The sequence below is a fragment of the Acinonyx jubatus genome, chromosome B4, assembly GCF_027475565.1.
Source record: "Acinonyx jubatus isolate Ajub_Pintada_27869175 chromosome B4, VMU_Ajub_asm_v1.0, whole genome shotgun sequence".
Taxonomy (NCBI): domain Eukaryota; kingdom Metazoa; phylum Chordata; class Mammalia; order Carnivora; family Felidae; genus Acinonyx; species Acinonyx jubatus.
The window spans coordinates 83,365,565-83,380,031 of record NC_069387.1 but is presented as its reverse complement, the minus strand read 5'-3'; the positions used below and the strand labels follow the sequence as shown (position 1 = coordinate 83,380,031).

Genomic DNA, 14,467 nt, shown 5'->3' with positions numbered 1-14,467 from the left:
TTAACTGTACGCTTCAATCTTACATAGCTTTGCTGATGGTTTGATCTACTACTGAGATACATATTATAAAAACTTCTAGTGCAAATGGAGACTATATTATTAGGTGCATATAAAAATAAAACTGTTAGGGGCACCTGGCTAACTTAGCTGGTAGAGCATGCAACTCTTGATCTTGAGGTCGTGAGTTTGAGCCCCACATTGGGCATGAAGACTACTTTAAAAGGAATAGAACTCTTGGGGCACCTGGGTGGCTCAGTCAGTTGAGGGTTGAGCTCCTGACTTTGGCTCAGGTCATGATCTCACATTTCATGGGTCCGAGCCCCATATTGGGCTCTGCACTGGCAGTGCAAAGCCTGGTTGGGATTCTTTTTCTCTCCCTCTCTCTCTGCCTCTCTCCTGCTCATGTGTTCTGTCTCTCTCTCAAAATAAATAAACTTCAAAAAATATAGAACTCATATCTGAGAGGTGATTTGAAGTATTCATCTCTAGGAATGCTTCTTGACTTTAAGTTTCCTTTTTCTGACAATACAATAACTACACCAATTTGTTTAGTTTACCACTGAGAGGTAAACGAACTTTTTCTGTCCCTTGACTTTAAACCTTTATCTGAATGTTTTAAGTGTATCTCCCATGAACTGAATATGGCTGATTTTTGTATTTGTTTTAAAATTCAATTTGAGATTGTTTTTAACTGAAGAATTTAACTTGTTTACATTGATTATGATATAATTACTACCATGTTTGGATTTTTTCTGTACTCTTATGTGCTTTCTACTTTTTCTACTTTTTTTTACTTTTACTGTTTCTTTTTTAACCAAGGCAGTGGGCCTTATGGAAATTTTTAAAAATAAAAAGAAATTAAAAACGTTTTTACATAGGCCAGATGTGCCCCTTGCAGAAAATAGAACAACACAGATAAGAAACAAGAATTTTAAAATGCAATCAAATCTTCCATATCCATTACCTTTGTGTATATCTATCCATAATTTTATTATTTTTCATATGTCCAATTAGATATATGTATGATAATATCTGTACATATATACAGCATTAAAGTTTTTAAGGAGGAAAATTACACTATGCAATAATATTTAAGATTTCCTTAACAGTATAGGGTAAATCAGAGGAAAGAGATTAACATCACAAAATGCAAAATAAAAAGACTGCTGTAGTTTTCTAAGATAAAAGCTTGGTTAAAAGCACATTTGAACACTCAGCACAGACTTATCTTTGATAAATATGTCACTAAAGTAAAAGCCAAAAAGTCACACTAAGTTTAAAAGCAAATCTTCATATCCCCACCATTATTAATGTAACACAGTGTTTTATGTCATTATTCAAGCACAGTTTAAAGTCATTGAACCTTGGCTCTTTAATGATACCATAAATCTCAGTTGTGTGAAACAGAAATCAGCTTCCTTTTGCAACATCTTGACAAGTGATTGGAAGGTGAAATAGTTAATCTAAGGTCTGTTCATCTACAAGTCGTCAAATCAAATTGTGACGATAGTTCACTAAATTAGCCAGTTGTTTAAATGTTGCATAAATATAGGCTTAGTTTTAAAATTAAGACCTGGCAGCACTTCTTTTGAAGGTTGCCAAGTCTGGAGCTATTAAAAGCTGTCCCATCCCAAGAACTTTCCACTTGTAGCTGTCAGAGATCTTTTTTTTTCATAATTAAGCCAAAATAGCTTGATGTCTGAGTTACTTCCTGATTGCAAATTAAGTGTCTTTGGAAACCACTCTACATATCCCAGTCCTAGAGGCCAATCCATGGTGTTCTTAAGATTTATGTGCACTCTAGTGGGGAAAGTAGGAGGGGATACCACAAGGAAAAAATGCACTGGGCAGCGAGGCAGGTGTTACTGAGCAGGACTTACCACAGGAGCAAAGGTGTCTGTTGCGTCCATTGTCCCTGTCACGGATGGTTTCTGTCAACTGTCAGGCCAGCCCTGTTTCCAAACTGGGAGGAGCATTCAATATCCTTACCTTGCAGAGTGCACCGCCTAGTCTTGAAAACTCACATCGATCTGTCCTCTGTTCACCAGCCTATTCTTCCAGTTCAGGGATCCATGTAGTTCTCTGAAAATGGCCACATACCACTTTTTAGAACTGATACTCAGCATCGTTTTCATTTTCCCACTTTATCTCTTCCTTTTTCCTTTTATCCATCTCAACCCACACACATACACACAACCCTTTTCAGCATATAAAACATGCTAGGTGCTAGGCACTTGTCTAAATTCAGGGGATATCATGATAAATACTTTAGAAATAATTTACGCATTCTCAGAGCTCATGAATATATAAGCTCAGAACACAGCAAAGGCATTTTCCACATTCACTATTGAGCCTTCAACCTTCCTGGATAACCATCCTTCCCTCTATAATAAACCCAACCCAGGAGGCTTTATTTTTGCAATGACCTGAATAAATGGTCTTTCTGCAAAATGTGGCCAACTAGGACCTGGACAGACAGATGTCTCGGGCAAAGTCTGCAATCTGCTCAGTCACATCACATCAGATGTGGCGTGTACAGGTGAAGGACTAAACACACGGAATGACTTCACTTTATGCTAAATACAGCTACTTAATATATATTCAGTTGCTGGGTGTTGTTTTCCTTTTCCCATTTTGGGAAATCTCTCTCTTCAATGAAAATTCAATGGTGAATCCTTGAGACCCCACAAGGAGAAAACTGTGCCCCATGGAGGACACCTGTGGAGAGGCCACCATGGCCGTTTTCCCTCAGAACGGGTCTGCTGGGCACACAGCCATCCCCCCAAGGCCAGCTCTGACCAGGGTTATAGTAATGCTAACGATTTGCTTTAATCCAACCAAAATAAGAGTAGGCAATCTTAAAGCTTTTAAGGAAAAAAAAATCTGGCTCTACCTTTGACCCAGGCTATTTTTCTTCAAATATTTAAAGTTCAAAGGCACCATGTGCTTATACTTTTATTTCAAACCAGAAAATCACCCTTATTGTATTTGATCACCTTCTTATTTGAATTTGCAGACTTGCTTAATAATAAAGCACGTACTGGACACCAGCCTAATGTATCATATATATAATAATATCAGAAACTTTTTTTAACTAGGAAATACATAAAATACTGACCTTGTGGGTAAATGTCTTTAGCATCCATTTTTAATCATTATATTTTACTAAAGAGTGGCAAGAGTGAGGTTTTAACATGGCTCCTGGGAGAATTATACCAGTCTTTATGGAACACATTGCTCACAGCTGTGGTGAAATAGCTATCACTAAAAATCACAGCACTCTTTATTCCATGTCAATGACATCATTGGTCTAGTTGAACTGTAATTCACATGTGGGAAGCAGTTGTCTACCAGTGTGAAATTATCCTCTAACTGAATTCTAAGGGGGAGGGGGACTGTAACATGGAGCCATTTTATTGTTTCACTTGCATTAATCATTACCATTATTTCCCACTCTGGATAATGTTGTCAGAAGCCATACTTCTGCTCCTATAATAGCAGATGATATTTTTAAGGTATTTTTTTAAGGTATGACTAGGTAGACACCTTTCTACAAGACCACTGTACTGGCTGGGATTCTTCAGCTTTTCATTTATGCAGGTTTTAAAATGTCCCATAAAGACACATTTCCATAAAGAAATGTGACAGTGAGGCAATTAGTGCCTAAAACCTAAATTGGTATCCCCTGAGAATATGAGGAGGAATCTGAAATTGTAACGGAAAGGATACCAATAACAGGTGGGTTATTATACAGGGTATTTAGGTTCTCAGTGACATAGAGAGAGAGAAACAAGTGAAAAAGGCCTATTACTAAGTCTCTATTGTCTTATTTCTGATACTGTCTCGCTTCATGATAATTTGGATGCCACCCTATATCCTTCTGTTGGGCAAAATTAATTTTATGATTATTTTATAGGCTTCAAACAAGCCCAAATTGCTTTTTATTTAATAAGAACTTGCTTCTACTTGACTTTCATTCATCCAAACATGAGAAAACAAATCTGTTATGATGGAAAATATGATCAAGGAAGCAGAGGTAGGACCAGGTAAGAGCACTTACGTGCAAGGGGCACATTCTGTTTAAGGTGAATATTTGTAACTGGAAACACAAAGCTTCTAATAGCCATTCTGTGAGACATTTAGCCCCATATATAAACCTCTGATTATGTAATTGCTCTGGGGATACAGACATTTAATGATGTTTCACTGATTACTATGCCATGCCAGACATATTCTAGGCATGGAGTTTCAGTGGTAAACAGGACCAAGTTCCCACTTGGCCAAGGGGCTTACCTTCTGATGAAAAACATGAAAGAAAGAAAGAAAGAAAGAAAGAAAGAAAGAAAGAAAGAAAGAAAGAAAGAAAGAAAGAAAGAAAGAAAGAAAGAAAGAAAGAAAGAAGGAAGGAAGGAAGAAGGAAGGAAGGAAGGAAGGAAGGAAGGAAGGAAGGAAGGAAGGAAGGAAGAAAGAAAGAAAGAAAGAAAGAAAGAAAGAAAGAAAGAAGAAAGAAAGAAAGAAAGAAAGAAAGGGAGAGAGAGAGAGAGGGAGGGAGGGGGAGGGAGGGAGGGAGGAAGGAAAGGAGGGAAGAAAAAAGAAAGAGAGGGAAGGAGGAAGGAGAAAGGAAGAAAGAAAGAAAAGAAAAAAAACACATATAATGTAATTTCATGTAGTGATAATACAAGGAAATAAAATAACAGGCCAAGAACTAGAGCTTGTCTAGGGACAGGGAGGGAGGAGAGGGAGGTTATTTTGAAGCTGTGGAAGGAAGTTTCTCTGGGAGGTGAAATTTGAGCAGAGACCTTAATGAGGAGAGAATGAACTAGGGGGTGATCAAGGAAGCACAGCCTAGGCCTGACTGAATTAACAGCAATTGAAACTGTCCTCAGGTGAGAATAACCTTGGTATGTTCCAGAAGTAAGAGTGAGACCAAGTATGGTGTTGCCAGAGGGAGAGTGGTACAAATCAGAGCAGAGGAGTGGGAGATAAGGTTGGGGAAGAAAGCAGCTCCTATGGGGCCTTGCAGACCACACCAAGGTGAAAACTTCGGATTTAATTTCAAGTGTGAGAGAATCTATGAATTGGGCAGAGTAGAGGGGTCTGTAGAGGAGTCTGGTTTATGTTTAAGAAGGTCTGAACTGTTTTGTGGGGAACTGATTATAGGAATTCAAGAGTGGCATCAGAGATTGGGTAAGAGGTTTTCCTACTAATCCAGGAGGCAGACAATGATAGCTAGAACTGGGTCATGGGAATAGAGGTGTGGAAACTGGTGAGAATCGTCATATATTTTGAAAATAGAATTGACAGGACTCGCTGATGTGGGAGAGGAGTTGTAAACTGTGAGAGAAAGAGAAGAGCGGAGAAGAACCAGGTGCCACTAGTTGAAATGGCAGATCAAATCACAAATCAAATCAGTAAGACAGTTCCTGGCTTCCAAGATGCAAGGAGCTCACATCATAAGGAAGACACACACACACACACACACACACACACACCTGACAAGTGTTGTTACAGAAATATAGTCAGGAACTTCCTGATCTCTAGATTTTCCATAACTTTTATTTAAGTCCTTCTTCTTTAGCCTTTAGCATAAATAGATCACTGAATAGTGTGGCCTGTTGAGATACATGATATTTCAGTGTTAGCTGATTGTACAAATTGGTCTGTACAGCAGCATATTATGTATCATTACATAGCATACAAAGATCTATTGCTTGGCACCATAGAATGTATCCTTGTCCATGTAAACGTATGGGAAAGTATGCCTCTTTGTTGCCAAATTTCCATAGTGGTCCTAGGCAACCATGATTATTCAAGATAGAATCATAGTATCCTTTTCCATACTCTGTAAGTTTCAGTTATGTATTTGACAGAACAGGGTAGAAAGAGAGAGGAGTTTCATGAATTCATGGTAAGGGTTTCATCACCCATGTAATGAAACTCTAAAAAGGCTACATGGTAATAGGAGAATTGGTCCCCCACAATTCCAGAGTAGCAACTTGCAGATTCCCAAACTTTGGAGGGTGTGTTAAAATGTAGATCCCCAGAACCCATCGATAGAATTTCTGATTCAGTTAAGTTGAGAAAAGGGCCAAATAGTCTTTTTGTTTATTGAGCCTCCTTCCCTGGGTCTGATGCTAAAGTTATAATGATCACCCTTGGAGAAACACTACCATCTATCAGTACTTTTGTTTTATCCTGTGCCTTCTAATAGTACACAGAGGAATCATATTCAGTATAAAGTTTTAGAACAAAGGATGACAAAAATACGAGATATTTTAAAGATTCTCTGACCTAAACCCTTTATTTTTTTTACATATCAGTTTTAAGAAACAGATTGCTCTTAATTTCAGATCTAGTCACACATAAAACACATCTTAAAGAAGTAACTGTAGTTACCAAATATGGATTGCCTTAGGATAATTTAGTTATTTTTAATGGAAGCAAGCATGCTACCTTTGAGTGATTTTATAAAAGCTGATTTAAAATTTTTTTTTGCCTATGGCAAAAATTTTAGAAAGAGCTTTTGTGACTGCAATCAGTATGTTCAAATTATGCATAATTTTGTTTCCAACATTCTCGTATTGGATCACAAGAAGTCAAGTATAATTACTAACAAGATGGAGAATTCTACCCTCACCTTGAGACATTTAGCATGTACTCTCATTAAAACTATAGGAAAAGATCCAAAGTTACAAGGAAAAAAATATAGTACATTTTATTGTTCCCTTTACAAGCATATCAATTTCAATGAATAATCACAAACTTCAGGAAAATGCTCATCAACTTCTAATGCTATGAATCCTTTTGGGACAGATCCATCAGTATTTACTGTAATTAATTATTCATGCTTTCATTAACTTCCTATGGTATACTCTCATTAGCTGAAATAAAGATTATATCCAAATTCCTGTTTTTAAGATAGGTCTTGGCTTTTCCAAATTTTACCACTGCATTAAATGATTTAATGTTCTCGGAAAAACTGTTGAAATAAGTTTTATTTTCCTAACATATTTAAGAAATACCTGGAAAAAATCAATATACTTTTATATGAATTAGTTTTGTGTACAAACTCATAAAATCGTAGATGAGAGCTCTTAATATTAGATGATAATAAAAATTAAAAAATGAATTCACAGTTTTTAACCCAGGGGAACTTGTGTCGCTAGCACCTTTGCTTACAATATTAGAAAAATATAGATTTTTAATCAAAACTCCAGTAAGTTCATTTTCACGTTGTCTACTCTATTACTCATAATAGAAACTATTCGTCATGGTGATAGATGGCTTAATAAGCGTAAATGAAGATAATAAGAATTACTATCTCATACCTTGAGTTTTATCTTTGAATGTGAGAAAGACTGTGAGAACTTGAGCACAGTCCCCTATAGCCTCTGAGATGTTCCTGGGACAACGGACTTAAAGGGCAGCCTTTAAAACAAAACTGCTTGGGAAACTAGAATTCAAAATCAGCCAATTTGGGGGACACATTAAGAACAATTCTCCTGTATAAGAGGTAGAAAAGCATAAAAATGAGCATTAGCTAATAAGCCAAAAGCTAAAAGAAAATTCTGCTACCACATGAAAACCATCTCAACAGCTGAAATATAATCTCTAGTATTAATATTTCCTTTCTCTGGGCTTCTTGGACAAATGTATCCCATCCATGGTTCCCCTAATTAGGTGCAGCCCTAGACAAAATTGTAAAGAAAGCCAAACCTGTCTCCCTTCCACATTTTTTTCCTTCTTCTGATTACCAACCACCTAGGTTCTCCTGCAAGTCATAAGTACTTTCCTACAACACTGACTCTAAAATGCCAATGACACCTGATGCAACACTCCTGGAGGTGAGGGGGTAGTGACATTGCAGAGGAGAACTTTAGGGGGGACAGTCCTGCCTGAGCACATATGGTTAATCTGTAATGGTTACATTTGAAGGAGTACTCTGAAACTAGGGTAGGGATGTTAACCTTTATGATCAGAATATGAGGTGACTTATTCATATATCTGCGTAAGACAATTTTCCCCCTAAACTTGGATCAATGAAGAAAGCAAGGAAGAAGGAAGGAAGGAAAGGAGAAACAATGACTGCAGTCAAGCATCCTCAAGAATTACCAGGCAAATGCCAGGCATGCTTCCCGTCTTGATCCCAATCTACCAGTTGGAAACCCCTTCTCTGGAGCATTTCGGAAACTTGCTTCTTCTGACTCTAGTGGAAAGCAGTGTAGCATAGTGGTTAGGAGAGTACACTGTGGAGTTAAGATTAACTGGGTTGGAATCCCAATTCCGACATAGGCAAATTCCTTAGCATCTCCATACCTCAGTTTCCTTATCTGCCACATGGGGATGACATCATACATGGTGGTGGTAAGCAATAAATGAGTTAATACACAGTAAATGTTTAGCAAATTGGAAGAATAGCGAAAGCTTGACAAAGGTTGAATAGCCTCACTTGTGGAGTCCCAGGAGTCTCCTACTTCTATTTTGCCATACTCACCTACGCAAGGCAACCAAAAAACAGACATTTTTGATCCTCATGAGGGTGTTAGATAGAGGAAGGGTACTGCTTGTGAGAAAGAGTTAGAAAGAATTGTAATTATTTAATGTGCAAAGAGGAAAACTAAGGAATATTTCTGGGAATAGCTTCTATTTTGCCCAGAAGAAACAGAAAAGCTCAAATGACAGACAGCAAGAGACCAGGAGGAATTTATTTGTGTGGGCTTTAAAGATGAAGGCTCTGACTGAAAAAGGTGTTCAACTCTGAAATAATTGCCATGGGAGTGGAGGAGGCTGCCTGCCGCAGACATGGTTGTGCCCGGGGCAAGCCAATAAGTAAGGTGCCTTTGAAAGCGTCTTCAAGCTCCATGTCAATGTTTCTGAGGGAATCTTTCTTTATGTATGTATAAACAACAGAAATGTGTAAAGCTTTGGGCTAAAAACTTAAGATTTTAGCAGGAAAGTACTTGTTCTGTCTTTACTATGACAGGAGCATGATGCCGTGTTGAAACCGACCCCATACAACCAAAATTCTTCTTCATTCTCTATTTGAAATACTTATGAGTGATGATACAGTAAACACTGTAGCTTGATAGGGATCCTTAAAGAATAGAAACCGAGTTTTTAATAATGTAGGGGACTTGATTTTTGAGAATGTTCATGGCACACTCACGTTAATAATTTGATAGACTTGAGTAAACATCGAATGTGTAAGAGGATGAAACCATAAATAAAAGCAATAAGTAACTCATTTATGAGTGTTCTCATGTTTTGGAAATGCATATTAATTCTTAGAATAGTGTATATGCCAACTGTTCATGCAAGAAGTAGAAGAAAAATATTCTATAGAAAAGTTTCCAGGGGGTATATATGAATCTTTTCAGTAAATATGCCTAATGATTCTTTTTGACCTCACAAGATAAATCATAACAAATTGAGTCATGCAGTAACTTTTTGATATGCCATAATAAAAGACCTATTAAAAATCTCAGGATATGCAGGGGCGCCTGGGTGGCGCAGTCGGTTAAGCGTCCAACTTCAGCCAGGTCACGATCTTGCGGTCCGTGAGTTCGAGCCCCGCGTCGGGCTCTGGGCTGATGGCTCGGAGCCTGGAGCCTGTTTCCGATTCTGTGTCTCCCTCTCTCTCTGCCCCTCCCCCGTTCATGCTCTGTCTCTCTCTGTCCCAAAAATAAATAAACGTTAAAAAAAAAATCTCAGGATAGGTATAGTATGCTGCCATACACGTAGATTAAGGATCTTCTATTAAGGTTATAAAATGTTTTTGTCGTTGTTCTCCATCTTAAAGTTAAATATTATTTTTCTCAGGACAAATAGTTGAGGGTTTCCTTAATTCCAACAGTCCATTGTCAAAAACCCCAGCAGGAGAATGTTTCTATAGTGAATTCACTTTATTTCCCTGAAATATCATTAGAAAATAGCAACTTGGGAGTTAAGTCACAGGAACTAGAATCTATGAAGGACTTTGTAGTAACACAATACTACCGTACAGCAAATGTGTCATTCTTCACCTGTTTTACAGGCCAATGTGACGAGGTATGGTACGCCGAAGCTTCCGCGTATATGACCTCCCTATCAGACTTCTACCTTGCATCCTCTATAACAATTTCTCAAGCGTTTGGAATTCTGCATGTCTGACAGGGTGGGTTATTTTTTATGCATCGAGATTCCCCATGGAGTTAGTATTACTGCCGGCTACAGAAAAAGAAGAGAACAGACATTGAAAGAAGAGAACCTATCCGGAAGTCCCTTAAAAAATGGAGAAACTGGAGACCACTGAAAGGATCTGTTGCTGGGAAAGGACACACCACTGAGGAGAATCTAGGGGAGATCACAGCCCTGAGCCTTCACGCATTCCCCACCCCTACCTCAAGGTTCCCAGCTCCCAATGGCTCCAGGCTACACCTAGGTGATTTCCAGGGTATCCAGTTCTGTCCACGATATGAATTTTCCTCAGAGCACATATTATTCCTAGTGGGTGACCAGAGAAATGGGTAAAATAAAAGACAGCATATGTGTAATCTGGGGTTGGATGAATAGAATGTTAAGATAACATTGTTTGTTTTCAATTACAGTAATATTGCATGGTTGGCCAACTTGAGAGAAACAGATGGGTGGCTATCTTCATTTTTCTAAATATTTCCTGAAGAGTTAAGACACGTTCATAGCAGAGCTTTTATAAAGTTAAGACTCTAGTCTCCTGTTCTCTAAGTAAAACATTGCACTTTTTTGTGAGAAAGGGGGGTTATCTATTTCTTCTAAAATGCCTTAATGAATGGGAAAAGATATGGTTAGGTTACAGAGTACAGCAACATTTGCTTTTGGCATCATTATCTGGGGATTTTTGTGCTTTTCTTCCTCCTTTGCCTTATCTCTTTTTCCTTTTCACAGTTCACACTTACACAAACTGTGCCATTCATTGTCATGATAAAGCAAGTACTGAGTGTTTAGCTTTCATTCTTGCCCTGGGATGTTAAAACTGACAGCTTAGCACCTCTATTACTTTTTATCGGTGAGTCATTGCCCTTGCCAACACTCAAGATAAGAAAGTCTCACACTTGCCAGAAGGAGAAAAGAAAGAAAGAAAAAAAACAGGAAAACTGAAAAGAGAACTGGGGCCGGGTTATACTGACCACAAAATGGGCAGCTGGAGGCTGTTTTAAAAACGGATGGGAATTGCCATTCACCAGGACAAAGTTATAAATGAGAAACTGTCTGGTGTGATTTAGGTCATTTCCAATAGAGTCAATTTTCAACTACCCAGTTAACCAGTGTAAACCTCTGAAGGAGTACAGAAATCCAACACTTGATCTCATCTTAATTCAAATGTTAAAAGACCTCCGTTCAAAATGAATCTGGCTACTTCATACTAGATCTGTTTTTATGAGAGATTAGCCACAAGAATGGAGAATCAACATGTGATACTACTGTATTTGTATGTGTGTGTGTACAGATAAACTACGTCATGAGACGATCAGAGAATTCAATGACACATTAAGATGGTTTCTGAATCACTGCTATTCACTGATAAATTTGGGAAGATTAAACAAAGTTTTACGTTCTTTTCCTCCTCTATTACAGACCATGTTTCCTGGCACTCTGCCTCCATTCCTATTGTCTGCATACTTACAAAAGAAGCTGCACAGGGCTGTGAGGAACATTCTCATTCAGCAGAAACCCCATGGAAGTTCCGTCCTGTGGTTCATAAAGGGTTTGAGAAGTCTCTGAAAATATGACGGTGATTTAAAGTTCCCATGTAGAACTAGTTCCTCTTTCTATTGACTGAATAGTTGAGGTCATATTGAGATGGAGAATAGCCATATTTAATGTATGCTAAAACCTTTCCATGTCTTCACAGTTTGCTCAAAGACCATGTGAAGTTCTGAGCAAACGTAAGCCACATCCATAAAACATCCTCTGCTGATTGATTCCCAATTACAATTACTTTGAAGTGAAATAAGAACTTAAAGATGCTTACAAAGCAATCTGTGTGAAGAAATCTTCTAATCTATAATTTCTCCCCAGTTATTCAATTGTCTTGCCCATATCTAATCTGATGGCATTGTGTTTTAGCGATTACCTTTTAAGAATCTTCTCCAGTTTCAAATTCTTCATTAGATATCCAAATCATTATTCATTATAAGGAATAAAGCTACTTTTTGATTGCACTCAAATTTATTTGGCTAACATAATATTTAACTCGCTTGGTAATTATAGATGTAAACAAGTCTGGAACTACTATGGATCCTACCGGTAGGAGCAAACATGCAAAGGGTGTACTAGGGAGGGGCTGGTAGCCTCTAGATTTCAGCTAGTCATGGCTATTAGTCCTTAAATAATACAGAGGGAATAGAGGGTGACAGCTAATACAGTGTACTGATACTAGAAGTCAAATTTAAAAATATATATATATTGTATTCCCAACTCACAGATGGAGAAACTGAAATACTGAAATTTTAAGTAATTTAATTAATATATATCTGGTAAAACCCTTGAAGAATGTACAGGAAAAATGATTATATGGAAAATTCTAAGCATTACCTAGGAAATAGCAGAGTAAAAATGGCCAATTACATTCCAGTGAAGAGTGGATATGCTGGAAGGATATGCTGGAAGTGGAAGGATATGCTGGAAGTGGAGGGATAGGACTCAAGGAAGCCTTCTCCAAAAGAAGGGTGCTTAAGTTGAAGTGCAAACCAACCAGACAGAAGAGGGACAGAGGCCCCAGGGTACGAAGGAGGGACAAGGCAAAGAGCACAGCATGGGAAGAGAATTGCCAGTAGTTCCTGGAGTAAAATGAACACGATTAAATGAAATGAGTTAAAGAGGTGAGTAGAGGCCAAACACAAAAAGAGACTATATTATGCTAGAGAATTTAAACTTTACTCTGAGGACAGTAGGAATTAGGCATTGGAATCACAGGCTCAGATATGATCTTTCGGCTTATCACTTGAGTGCACTGTGGAGAAAGGACTGGAATGCCAGATAGGAAGGAGGCTATAGCGGTAATCCAAGCAAGAGCTGATGGTGGTCTGAGTTTGCATAACACCTCTGGAGATGGAGAGGAGATATACATTTAGTTGCTAGCTTCATCAGGACTTGCTAATTGATCAAATGCAGAGGTCGTGGTGAGAATGAGGACTATTAAGGGTGAATGAGGTTTCTGGAGTTGTAGCCATCTGGAAAGAGGGAGGTTTCATCATTCCTTGAGATGTCCAACTCATGAAGAAAAGGAGTAAGGTTCAGGGGTGATGAAATTTAATCTTAAACATGTTACATTTGAACGTCCAGTTTGAGAATACCTAAGAGGGGTTGAATATGTAAGTCTCGAGTTTAAGAGAAAGATGTGGGCTGGAAATATGGATATGGTAAATGTCAGCACATAGGTGTAAGTGAAATGAACAGAAAATGAAATAAGGAGAGTAGAAAACGGAGAAAGAAAATGAGCCAAACTTCCCCCAAATGGTAGCCAATTTCTGACTGCTTCCATCACATGGGTGATAGGTCAATCAGCAAGCCACACTTATACATAAAGGCACATGTATAATGGCATACTTCTTTCTAAAAACTCCAAAGCACTAAGCTTGATTTTCCTTACATGAAATAGATGGGGGAGACTGAGCTGAACACAGCACAACTGTGGTGTTTCTTGACCACTCCAAGCAGGCGGAGCGATCATTCAAAACCGAGATGACATCGTTATAAATATTTCTTAATTGTACATCATCCAAAAAAGTGGTGGAGTTGACACTAACAGTAGTGAAAGGAAGAGGATGGGATATCATATCTAAAGTGTTCTTCAACTTCAAAGTGAGTGTTTACTCTCCCCCAAGAATGGGAGTGCTTATTAACAGGTGGTTTGCTGCAGTAGAAATCAAAGAGCACTGGAATTGGAGTTAAAGTCTCCACTGGACAAACTACGTCCACTCCTCAATAATGAACAGTTTAAGCAGTCCCTAAGGAATGCTTTGGCAGACGGCCTGCAAGAAACAACGACCGCAGAAGTTGAAGTTTCAAATAAGCTTCCTTTTTTCACCACAAACAGATTAGTTACCTTCTCTGGGTATATATCCTCACCTAGAGGAGGAGGATGTTCACAGATTATCTCCGAGGTTTCCAACATCCTGTGGCCCCAACCACCTGCAGGAGTAAGTCAGGACACAGACTTCACTGGGGAAGTCCTATATGCCTGAATCCACCCCACTCCCCAACCCCCGTCCTCACACCCCCTAGCTAAGCAGGTATACCAGTACTTTTAGCCTGATCGCATTCTCAATCAGAATTTGTCATCACTCAAAGCCCAGGCAGACTATGGGGCCTATATTAACCTCCTCCTCCAAGGTCCTAGTTTTCATTTTGCCTTGAAATGACTGTTGACTATTTTTATTATTCCTAGCTATTGTATACGCTCTACGATTGCCATCACAGTTTACTGGAAGGTCATTTCCCAGAATTT

General features: G+C 38.4%; 1 long non-coding RNA gene across 2 annotated transcripts in view; it reads right to left on the bottom strand.

Annotated features, from left to right (window-relative positions):
- Positions 1-14,153, bottom strand: part of LOC113602846 (uncharacterized) — a 187,636-nt gene extending 173,483 nt beyond the window's left edge. The window contains exons 1-2 of one of the 2 annotated variants that reach the window (XR_008300297.1): positions 14,066-14,153; positions 1,990-2,082 (exon numbers count right to left, since the gene is read on the bottom strand). This is a non-coding gene — a long non-coding RNA (uncharacterized LOC113602846). The remainder of the gene's footprint in view (positions 1-1,989; positions 2,083-14,065) is intronic. The other variant, XR_008300298.1, reaches the window with a different exon arrangement.
- Between the last annotated feature and the right edge of the window lie 314 nt (positions 14,154-14,467).